We start from the raw sequence: 12,935 nt of genomic DNA on the forward strand, positions 1-12,935 counted from the left end.
GCCCAGCATTACATTTCTACTTCGTACTTGGCAATTCTTTTTAACTACTGAAGGACCAGGCTTGGAGAGAGAAAGGGTGTCTGCCCCACCCCGCATCTCTGTTGTTCTCAGAGAAAAATATGCCTCATGCTGGAATACATGGGTCTAGGGATTTGCACTGGTGATCAACTCTGAAGTGAGCCAAGATCCCAGGGAAGCTGGGTGTGGTGGGGAAGTGTACTTGTTGATAAGAGCCACTTGCAAGTGGACAACTAGTCAGGAAATGAGATGGAAATTTGCTTTCCTAGGATGTACCAGAGAAAGAGGATACTTAAAACTTAGAGTGAATGCGTGAATTACAAAGGCAATAAAATATAATCAGTGTGTGTGTGTGTGTGTGTGTGTGTGTGTGTGTGTGTGTAGAATGTTCATATTCTCTTTTACTCATCACTACCAATGCCTGTGATCTAAGGAAGCAGGCCGACTCACTCCAAACCAGTCCAATAAATGATCATTTAACTGAACGGCCAAATCAATTCAATAGGCAGTTTGCCAATTTTTCTAATTTTACATCTTTACCGGAAGCTCGGGTATTCAAAAGTGGTTAAAAATAATCACACTACATTGAAATTTAAAAATTTATTGCTGGAAATACAAATTAAGGCTTATGTCCTAATTTAAGGAATTGACACAGGAATATTAAACATACCTAGAATTTTAAAAAAAAAGAAAGTAAATAACAAACACATGTGATAGAAATAAGTGGACAAAAAATCAATTCACACAAAAATTCCTGGTTTTTAACAAGTGGAATATGTTGATCTGGTAACGATTTGAACAGATATTTAACATGAAAACTGCAAACCATTCAAAGTAATGGAAAAGAAATGAAAATGCATGAAAGGTATCAGTACCGATTGTGGTAACAGTGATGAGACAGTAAGCGTAAGTGAGAAAAAGCAATAAAAAAGTATACATTTGGTTAAATCTTATAATCTTAAAATGCTAAAAGATGGGCAAATTTGAATAAGGGAGAGACAAGAAAAAACATGTTACTTGTTAAATTTTGGCTACTAGTTGCTAGAGATCACGTACTAATAATGATACACTACTTGAAAAATTGATAAAAGAAACTTAAAATTTTTGAAATGCAGAAATGACACAGAAGAGAAGAAATCAGCATAAACTGAAAAGTTTTCATATGAAATTCAGAAATAAAAATCAGTCAACTAAAACTTTGCAGAAATCCTCAAAATGTCAGAAGTCATCTCGTCCTATATAAATTACTGTTTTATAAGTAGTTGCTTTTTAAAAACAAGTATTCTGATAAATACATGCATTGGTAAATATGGCAATTGGCCATTTAGCATATTGATTTTTTTGTGAATTGATTAGAATGGTAAGGGTATAGCATAGTAGAATTACTTCCATTTTCCAGAGAAAGTTAGTTTCATAGATAAAAGAATAAAGTTCATATCTGTTTTGTCTGTATGATTACTTGTTCCTTAGGAACCTGAAGACTATAGAATAGATGATTCCAGCTCATGTCTGACATTTGAAAGGCACAACAAAAATAGTTCACAAAGAATATTAATTAAAGGATATCAGATAACAAATATAAAATGTACTATAGCTAATTGCCAGAAAACCTCCTAACAAGCTTTTCAGAAACACATATAATGTCACTTGAGCTCTTATAGAGAAGAATTAAATCAAGCTAGAGAGCTCCAAGTGCTAGCATATATGAGAAAATTGTCACTTCCAGATCTAGAATGGTATTTGGCACATGGTATGACATATGTCATCTTCACTGCAAGCACTTTCTTATGCATATGGTCCCTCCAGCTAGAGGAGCCCATCCACAGTGTATTTTATCAATAGTGAAGACACCCAGACTGAAAATAATCTTGCATTAAGTAGAATGAACTTATATTTGACCAAGAAAGCAGTGTATATTTTATAGATACACTTTTCCTTAAGCCATTATTGTAAAAAATACTGTACACTGGTGATATAAAATATCACCATACTTACATGCTAAACATTAATTGTATTATAACAAGAATTTGAATGTTCATTAAATATACGGGGTTTGTTATGGATTCTGAGTCCCATATCTGGCTAACATTAAACAAAAAAACTTTTTTTTTTCCCAATTAAAAATGGGTTATAATTTTGTATCTTTTTTATGTGTAGCATTGAGAGTTTTGTTCGTCAATAGGATTTCAATATGTAACTTTCAAAAGGACGTCTTAGCACAAATTCCTTGATTATGTCTGACTGTTTCAATAAAGTGAAATTATGTTAAGTAGCTAATATGTAAATGCACTATGTTGAATAAAGCCAAGTTCATTCCCGGTTAATAGATTTTTAAATGAAAATAATGTAGCACGTCATTTGTGAGTTCTGTTTTGATTGTTTTGCTTCCTTGAAAAAATACAGGAAAGTAATTTTAGAAACTGAAATAGACCATATTTTAAATGCTCTTTTTAATAGTGGAAAATGATTTTTAAAAAAGTACATTTTACTCAGTGTGGCAAGTAAATTTCTATAGACATTAAGAAAACTCACGGCTAAACTTCAACTGCTATTTTTAAATGTCGGAAAGGACCAAAGAATTATTTTGAATATAAATAAATGGAATTCGGAAATACCCAAGACTTCAGAAAACTAACATTTTAGTTAAAGAAATATTTCCTCACATTGTTGAAGAAATCTGTCATAGGATTTGCAAAACTAGTTAAGCACTTTTTACCATTGCTCTATGGCTTATAGACAGAGAATCTAGACTTTAGTAAATTACAGTAGAATTATAGTGTTCTTTCTGTTGTGATGCCTATTGGATGCAGTCTCCACAGGCAAGAGGCATTTAGCTCCATCTCCCTTTCAGATTGTTTCTGGCAGTTACAATGACTGTCATAAGAGCCTATCTCAGATATTCTAGCTTTCCTGCTTCTGGGCCTGTGGTAGAATTGCACTGCCTCACTCCCCTTAAAATTAGACATGATCATGTGACTTGCTTTGAAGACTAAAATGTGATTCCAGGGGATGTATCATTTCTGGGTGGAAATTTTAAAAGATAGGGTCCCATTTGCTATATTCTCTTTCCCTTTGTCAGACTTTTTGGGGGCACTTTTCTGCATGGACAAGTCTCTATATCTTGGTTCCTAGGGGAAGGCACAAGGAGTGCCCCGTTGATCCAGTGGATATGAGAAATAAGACCTTGTTGTTATAAGTCATTAAGATTTGGGGGATTATTTATTACTGTAACATAATGTACCTATCCTTACTCAATTTAACAATAATAAAAGTAACAGCAAGTTAGCTACTATCCTAGAAAAGAAAACCAACAACAACAAATGTATCACTATTTGTTAATGAGACATCACTTTTTCGATAACGTGAAAATATATATACAGTGAGAAAGTTAATCAGTTAAAGTGTGTTTTATGAAATTTTATTCGATTTTAATGTGTGATATAGAATGTATGACTGATCCTGTGTCATTTTATTTTATAGATGGGTCAGGAAATATTTTCTGTACATGGACTGATAGTACATAGGCTAGGGTTTGCAGGCACTGTGCTCTCTGTTACAACTACTCAACTGTGTCACTATAGCCTAAAATTAGCCATAGGCAATATGTAAATAAATGGCCATGGCTGTGTTCCTATAAAACTTTATTTACAAAACTGGGTGGTGGGCCTGATTTGGCCTAGTGGCTATAGTTCGCCAACCTCTGTTATTAGATATTTATGAGACCTAATATGCTTATATTGACATTGCTTTTATTTTCCTATATGATCCAAGCCAGCATCTTTTCTTAAACGTGAATTCCCTTTTTTTTAACCACATTCCTATTCTTTTCTTTTTTTTTTTTTGTAGTGTAAGTGGTATAATTGGCATCAAGGCAGAAATGATATTTCCTATACAGTGAGAAGATATTCAACTCCTGATATACTGAATAATATGAGTTTTGACAAGTTTAAATATTTTAACAGATAAGGCTGTTGAAGCACAGTGAGACAACAGATTGGCTTGAAGTCATGAAAGTAGTTTGCAGAAGAGCAGCGTCTACAGCCCTGGTCTTTCCGGCACCACCTATTCTCATTTCATTTTCATTATTATACACTGACTTCCAAACGACTAGAACAGGTTCAGAAGGATACGGCCAAAACATTTAAACAGGTTTTCTGACTTTATTTAAAGACTCTAGAAACTGATTTCAGTTAAGAATGCATAGAGGAGGTTTTAAATGAGCATATGTGAGTCTATACAGAGTGTATTAACCTTCAGTTTAAGGTGTTTTCACGGTAGGAGGAAAAGGAAGATATAGAGTCCTGCTATTAACCTAATTTATGATGTTTACTTATTTCTACCTATCTGACTAATGCTCCTTTTGTTCTCTTTATAATTCTTCATTTCTATCTGCTACCTCTTTTCCCCCCAAGAGCGGCAAACATTAGCTGATTAATACTCAGTCTTCTTAGCTGCTGTGATCAGTGGAGGTAATCTCTCATAGCACACTGATATCTAAATCAACATAATATATCTAAATCACCTTTGCTAATCTGCTGGAATTTGCTTAATGTTTCCTGAGCTTATATCTCCACTACAACAGAGTGTGTAGAAAAAGAAATACCCAGGACATAAAGATATGAAAATTCAATTCTGTAAAAAAGAATGGATTTCACTTGTACAGTTTGAAACTTTCATCGAAGTCTTTTAAAAAGTTTTCTTTTTTTCCCTCTTTCTCTTTCTTCCCCACTCCCTTCCTCGTTTTTTTTTGGTTCTGTTCTGGAGAATTTTTCCACATAAAAAGCATCAGCTTCAATGACTATTTTCCCCTATATTTCACACTCTATTTCTCTGTACCTAACTAACGTATGAGAAGAAAAAAATGGGGGGGGGGCTGGAAAGAAGATTATAGTTTAGAAGACTGCATTCCAGCTTCATGTTATCTTGCAATTTAAAGTGTCATTTAATTTGCTTTCTTGAAGACCTAGATTGTTAATCCAAAACTTAGACCATTAAACCAAATCTTGATTACTTGTGCGCTAGGTGGCTTCTCTGTGTGTATGCTTGATCACAGATTGAATTCAGTTGCTGTGGTAATCTGAATAATTACCCTCAAAGGCAGCCACATCCTAATCCCTGGATCTCTGTGACTATGTTATATTACATACATGGCAGCGAGTATTTTGTAGATGTGATTAATTTAAAGCTCTTGAGATGAGAATATATTGGACTGCCCAAGTGAATACAATATGATCACCAGGGTTCTCATAAGAGGGAGATAGTCGAGTCAGAGTCAGAGAGAAAAAGATGTGATGATGGGACCAGGGGTTGGAGTGAAGTGCTTTCAAGATGGAAGAAGAGACCATGAGCTAAGGAACACAGGCAGCCTCTAGAAGCCAGAAAAAATAAGGAAACCAATTCTTCCCTACAGCCGCCAGACGGAACGCAGCCCTGCCAATGCCTTGATTTTTTAATTTTTTTTAATTTCAGTCTTCTGATCTCCAGAACTATAAGAGCATATATTTGTTTTGTTTTAAGTCACTCTAATTTGTGATAATTTGTTACAGTGGCAGTAGGAGACTACTACAGTTTCCTTTCTGGATTATCAAGGAATGTAAGCAAATTTGAATTTTGCAGTGAGCATCTGCAAGAGAAATAACCAGCTTTTGCTTCTCTGTTACTAGAATATATGTTTTAGTAAAATATAAATTTGTTTTAGATTTTTCATCATTTTATCCCCCCCCCTTTTTTTTTTTCTTTTGGGATAATTGTGAGTTCTCAGAAATGCTATTGATATTAGGCTGGTCTTCCCATGGTGACAATTACTCTGTGATTTGCTCTGGTGATACCGTATTTTCTTCTTGCTTTCTATGAAATTGAAGAAACACCACTGGGGAAGTGGGCAGCTGGCCTGTGCTAGATAGTGTCACCAGAGCTTGGGGAAGGAGTGTATGTGTGGCTTCGTTTCCAATTAGGCACAGAAAGTGTCCCATTTTCCCCAGGGCCATTTCACCTGCATGGCCTGAGGTGGGGCCAGGGGCCAAAGCACAACAAGGGAAACAAAAATCTCCTGTTACAAATTAATTGGAAGAGAGGACAGGAAATAAAAGAAGCTTCTCCATCCCTTCTCTTACTCAAGTGGCTTGTGAGCTGTAGTTGTTAAAGGGAGAATTAAACTCTATAATCAAGCATTTTTTTAGACTTGGCCAGGGACAAGCTGCGAAGGACTTTTAAAGACACAGTAGTCCTAGAATTTTCTAGAACTTTTAATTAAGAATAAACCTGGAAAAATGCTCAGTCACTTGCTGGTGTGACTGACAGACCCCACACCCTGTTGCCACAGACAGTCAGTGCTCTTGGAGGAATCAGCCTGCAATTCCTGTGGTTTTATCGTACCCATTACTTATAGCTGATTTCAGTTTTTATTAAGCCCAGAAGGAATACCTTTCCTAAAATACTGAAGGTTGCAAAGTTTAAAAATGTAGATTCCATCCAATAAATGCTTTTTTTAAAATTGTGGTTCTCCCTCCTGCTGCCCATTGGGGGTTCATTTGTTTCCGCTTTCCTTCCTGGTTTTAGAAAATACTTGTTTTGGAAAGTGGTTATATGATTTATTGTTCAAGGGAAAAATAGTTTATTTTTACATTAGGGTGCTGAATTTAAAAACTATAGATGACTCTTTATAAATGGATGCCTTCTCAGGAAAGAGATGAAGACGCTGAGTACTTAGTACTCACTGGGCGGTTGGTATTGTACGCAGTAAGACAGGTGCTACCATTTCCCTAAGACAAGTTCAGACCTTCCTTGGGAGGCAACATAGAAATGCTGTGGAAAGGCTAGTTCATAAAGCACAAACGTGTGGTCCCACACCTGGTGAATGATGAAAAGTTAAAGGAGCGAGAGGAGAGAATGGGCTGGATGGAGAGGTTGAAACATATCTTGCCGGATGAGATGGGGTTGAGTTAGAGTCTGAGGCACAGGGGAGGATTTAAGATTGTGAAGAGGAGAAAGAAGAGACGAGAGAGTTCAAGATGCCAAGAGACATCAATTATGAGCACATCATGTCCCAAAGATTGAGAGGAGTCCTGATTTGTGCTGCTGAAAACGTGTATTTAGAATATAATTGGAGGGCGGGTCTCTGCAGTATTTTTCTTTTCTCTGGGATTCTAAGAGAAACACACTCACTTCCAGGTGGGGCACAGCTTTTCCTCTTTCATGCCAGTCTCAGCTGCTGAACTTCTGTCTTCACTGTAATAGCAGACTCTTCTCCAGCAGGCACAGACTTCTCTTAGAAGGCGTAGCATCCTGTCACTTTTCACTTAGCATTTGCTTCAAATAGATGAAAAAAAAACCATGCGTTCCAGTAATTGGAAATTTTGCAGTATCAACAAAACCTGTGTTAGAGTTAGTCCTGTACTGTGTGGTTTCCCTGTTAAGGCCCAGTGGTATCTTAGGTTCTCCATCACTCATTATAATCCATAATAAGGTGTGATTTTGACATTCTCTAAACTTGGTCTTCTCGGTCTTTAATTTATTCATAAATGGCTCGGAGCTAGGTGCCATGAGAAATAAAATGCCCTACCATTCGTGGTCCCTAGCCTGAAATTTGAAAAATTGTTTTTTTGCCCTCACAGTTGGAAAATATGACAAACTCTGAAAAACCACCTTTTGAAAGCGAAAACAAAGTGGGTTATGTCAGTTTCTGTTTTGAGACATGGCTTCCTAATTATCCTGTAGGACTCAAAAAAAAAAAAAAAAAAAAAAAAGCCTTTCAGATGCAAAACCTAATTTTGGAAATAAACTGCTTTCCAAGAATGACAACGCACCACACGGCCGGGTGCTCTTATTATAACCGCGAAGCAGAAGCCGCGGGCTGAGAGAAGCCAGCAGCCACGCCACCTTCTGTACCTGTTTGAATGTGCACACTCACAGAACACTCCCGCAATTAGTGTGGGCTTGTCCTCCAGCCATCACAGTGGATGTGTTCAATGGTTCCCTGGAACAAAAACACAAGCTCTTGAAGACAACAAAGAGCCCTACACATTTAAACAGGTTTTCAACAAGATTTTCCAAAGCTCCCCTTCTGTGTACCATTTTTAGAGCCAAGTATATTACTCCTTGTTGTCTGTGCATAATGACATCCCTCTGGATGATTCCAGAATGTATCTATTCTCATTTGCTCCAGCAGGTTCCACTTTCAGTATTTCCAACAACAGGTTGGGCTGAAGGCCCCTGATTCAATAAGTTCAAAGCCAAACTGATTAATTTTATCCCCCGATTGCTTACCTCTTCGACTTCAGCTAATTACACCACCATTCATTTTGATGCTCAAAGTATGAACCTTACATTCGTTCGTGATTCCCCTCTTCTTCCCTGTCTTTCATCCCTCCCAGCGTCTGTCTTTCCACAGGGACTCGGGTTCATTTCAGACTCTAATTTCTTACCCAATTAACACCACAGACACCTCATGCTTTGTGCTATCTTCAATATATTCTTTGCACTGCCTTAAATAAAACACTTCCCCAAACACAAATCTGTTCTTCATACTGTTCTTTCAGAATCCTTTACCCAAGGAAAAATATCCAGCTCTCTTGGCATGGATCATGTGTTCCTTTCATAATCTGGCCCCAAACCACTTTATTAATTTTCCAGCTAAAATTATTGTCATTCCCTTCTCCAATACATTGTTCTCTGGTAAACCTTTTTGTTTGTCCTCATTTTTACTTGGCATTCCTTTCCACACATGGTAACATTCTGTCTGTCCATTAAGACAGTTCAAATGCCACCACGCCAATAACTTATTTCTGATCTTTCCCTTTCCACTCCGTTACCCTTTATCTCCTTCTCTCTTCTGGAACGTATCACATTCTATCTTGTGGCATCTTGAACAGGAGAAAGTTTGGAATTGTCATAACAAGTTTAGTTTCAGCTCTGAGTTTCTCCTTATCTGTGATCTTGGGCAGCGTATTTAATTCCTTCTTGCTCAGTATGAAATGGATGCTATTCCTCACTTTTAAGGGATAAGGTATGTAGGGGTCCTTATTTAATTATGATGTGCTACAAATGCGATCTGTTATGATTCTAAGGCGATGCCTGAAGGTTCGATGGGACAAGAACTTTGAAATCATAACTTTTGGTTTAATTGATCAGGAAGAGATTTAAGCACAATTGGCAGAGAGCAGTTCCATCTTGAATCTTTGAATTGACAATGTCTACCTCTACGTTCATAGGGGCCTACTTGCCACCATTGTGTAAGTCAACATGTATGGTTTTTGGAGATGGGCAAATGTGGGTGTAAATGCTGAACCAATACTTAAGTAATCTTGCCTCTGTAATATTCCATTCCTCGCCTGTAAAAAAAGATTCACTGGTGAAGATTTACATGAGCCCGTTATGAAAGACACCAACACTTGAAGCCTCACTCTTTTCAAATGGCGCAACTATAGGAAACTTAAAAGGAAAGGATGTTAATTTCTGTAAAAAATGAAGGAGAAACTCAGTTTCAGTGGTCCCCGAAGAAGTGTTTTCAGCTGGTAGTTCAATCCTAGAACTGGGTTTTCTTACTTTGGAGCAATTTCAGTCCACAATATATTCATCACTGAAGTTGGGCTCAGGAATCGTGTAGTGCTAATAAAGTGTGGTGCTTCCGATAAGGTACCTGGGGTCTGTGAGTGGTAGTTTTCGGGGAGTTTTCAGGGTTGGAAGACTCATGAGGCAGACACCTTAGTTAGACTGTTTTCTTACTCCCTCGCCATCTTTAGTGCTGCACTTGGCACATGGACCAAGGATGGCCACGTCCTCATAAGCTCCACAGTGATGGCATTTGTTCTATCTTTGTCGAATAAGGGCTGCATACTTCTTGTCTGAAGCCTGCCCTTGTTTTGCCAGCTTTTTGATATCTGAGATAACTGCTAAGGGACTGGTGTGGTTTTAAAAATTACGTTTTAAAGCATCTCTTCTACTCTTATGTAATAATAAAACTAATTTATATTGTAATCATGTGACTCAATGGTGGAGGGAGGCTTAGGTTTATGCATATATAGGAAAGGGGAGTGGGAAAATATGGCTGTGAGTTACTGTTGGTTCTTGGCATTTGACATGTTGGTAAATCGAGAATAAAAAGGCTGTGAGAGTTAAATAAGATAGCGTTGTTAAAGAAAACATTATTCAATGGTATTTAAAGCCTGGTAAGGAAGACTAGTCAAGTGGGGGACTACTGTAATAAGTATAGGGACCGTGCAATGGGATTTTTTTTTTTCTGTCTGACTTATTTCGCTCAGCATTACACTCAAGATCCATCCATGTTGTCACAAATGTTCCTATAGCAATGGGATTTTGCAGTGAGGCAAGGAGAGAGGGCTCAGTTCTGAGCGCAGCATGGGCAAGTGGGAATTTATAGCCAAGGAGCAGTGTGGGGGTTGGTGGATGGAGAGTTACTAAGAGAAAACATCACGGGTAAGGGGACAGTAACTCAGGCTAAACTGACCTAAGAGGATTCTTGCTGAAGACAGGCCAGGGTCATCAGACATCACCAGGAGGATGGTGGGGGGTGAGGAACCTGATCAGCTACTGGTATTGACGAGTCCTGGTTAAACTGACTTGGCAGGTTTCTTGATAAAGTTGAATTTTACAAGTAAGTACACAGATGGGTCTAAGAGAAGGATTAGGAGCCTGATTAAAATTTTGTCTCGCAAAGAAGCTTTGTCAACATATGCAAATATACAATTTATACATAACAATCAGTTAATAATTCCTTCCTTCCTTCCTCCTTCCCTCCCTCCCTCCCGTCCCTCCTCCCTGTTACCCTTTTTCCTTTCCTTTTCTTCCTTCCTTCCTTCCTTCCTTCCTTCCTTCCTTCCTTCCTTCCTTCCTTCCTTCTTTCCTCTCACCTAACATATTTTCCCTGATATCGCTGACAAAAATCCAATATAGGATGTCAAATAGATTTAACTCACTCCCTAAGACGATGGTTAGAAGTGACTGTATTAAGGATTGTGAAGCTCTGCTTGAGCTTACTGGGAAAGAGGTCTTACTAACGTCTGTCATGGAAGTGCCATGGGGACGTGGCAGCAGGCAAGCAATGTGTTTCCATCCTGGAGGCACGTAGATGACATGTGGCTATTCAGTTCAAACAAACGTTTTTGGAAAGGTCCAGAGGCAGCACTCGATTAAATACATACATAAGCATTTATGGTCTAATCTCAAGTCCAAGGTGACTTGTCTAAGTTTGAAATCATGGGGTTTTGAATGTGCATATAATATTACATTTTTGTTGTTGTTTAGATGAAAGATTCTGATCACAAAAATTTTGAAGAAAACAAACAAAACCACTGAAATACTAAACCCACATTGAGTTGTCATTACTCATGAGAGGATGAACTCTGGTTTTTAAAAATACACATAGCCGCACTTTCTCTACTTCTTCAGTTCCTTGTCAGAAAAATCTAAATAGCTGCTGCTTTTAAAACTCAATTGCAACATAACAAATAACAGACCTACCAGTAAAGACCATTGTTATATTAATTTTTTGAGGTATAAAATACACTTTTTAGAAATGAATTTTCGTAATTTGGGACCACTTCCCTTTGACCTGTAGGAATATTTTCTGTGAATCTCAACCTTTCCTCTCTGTGAGAATGAAAACGTCCAACTCTTCCTGCACTCTCCTTCCTAGACTTAAGCCGAAGGCTGAGGCTAATACATCACTGAGGATTCTTTTTGCCAATCTACTCCACAGGGACCCTAGAAGAGTTTATGGATTCTCTATGGTCAGGAGCATATTTCATGCATCTGAGTTACTCAGGCAAAAGCTCTCGTTCTTTTCGGTGGAGATTGGGGAAGGAGAGGAGTATGACTTACACTTTCAGAGCAGTTACCTCCTTTCTTTTCTATGTCTGCCCTAAAAACTAGTCTGCGGTTGTTGTTTGAGAGTAATAGTGTATGGATATGTTAGTTACTGCCAGGTGAGACTCAGTCTCATCTCATTCTTTTAGGACCTCAGGGGATCTTTTGCTACGTTACTCAAATCCCCTCTCCGTCCCCCTACTTTGTTAAACCGAGGCCCAGAGATTGCATTTCAGCGTAGCAGTGCATGCAGTTCCAATGCTGATCATGAGCTGCCTGCCCAGATGGTCCCTGCTCTCACTGACAGAGAGCAAGTCCAAATTGTTCATCTCCAGTGTTTCTTGTAGACTGCCCAATATGTTTACTGTGGCCCATTTACAGGAGGGTGACATTAGCAGATCTGATGCGAACATTCTGGCAGTAGCCGTGAGGAGAAAAGTGGCAGGTCTGGGAGGGAAGTGGAGGACAGCAAATGAGTGAGTTACACCCGAAAGCACCAGCAATCTGAGGTCAGCCGACTACTTCAGTCATCTGTCAAAGACAGGTAGGAATTCAGACTTAATGCTCCGTTCCTGCTGGCCTGGAGACTAGCAGTGTATCAATTGACACCTCAAACTGCTTTCTTTCCTTTAAGTCATGGAAACAGCAAGCAACAAAAAACCACCAGCCTCACACCTACCTTAAGGTCATTCTCATCAATGTCAATCATGCTGAGATCAGTAGGGTTTCTGGAAACATGCATCGCAAGAGACTTACAACTCACTTGCATGCTGCTTAAGAGTTACATTTTCCTTTTAAAGTTTCGTGCTAATGTCCACTTGATCTCACAATTCTGTTAGTGTCACCTTTATCTTAGTTCAGCTATCAACTCAGTTAATGCAGGTCTTCGTTTTCTAGTTTGGAGCTGTTAATGCCAATGCCAGAAGTAATTTTCCTCGTTTTCCTTTTTTCTTCTTCTTTGAAATAATAAGCAGAGACCACTTGAAGGTGTGGAATGACTAATTAAGAATGCAGAGTCATGTTTGGAGTGTGAAAGACAGACTAAGTGTCAATTATGTACAAGGCACTTGGCTTCATGACATGGATCCTAGAAA

General features: G+C 38.2%; 1 pseudogene; it reads right to left on the bottom strand.

Annotated features, from left to right (window-relative positions):
• Window positions 1-12,583, bottom strand: part of LOC141570791 (PH-interacting protein pseudogene) — a 56,145-nt pseudogene extending 43,562 nt beyond the window's left edge.
• Between the last annotated feature and the right edge of the window lie 352 nt (window positions 12,584-12,935).

Source organism: Rhinolophus sinicus, linkage group LG03 (assembly GCF_036562045.2).
Source record: "Rhinolophus sinicus isolate RSC01 linkage group LG03, ASM3656204v1, whole genome shotgun sequence".
In the NCBI taxonomy this organism is placed as follows: Eukaryota; Metazoa; Chordata; class Mammalia; order Chiroptera; family Rhinolophidae; genus Rhinolophus; species Rhinolophus sinicus.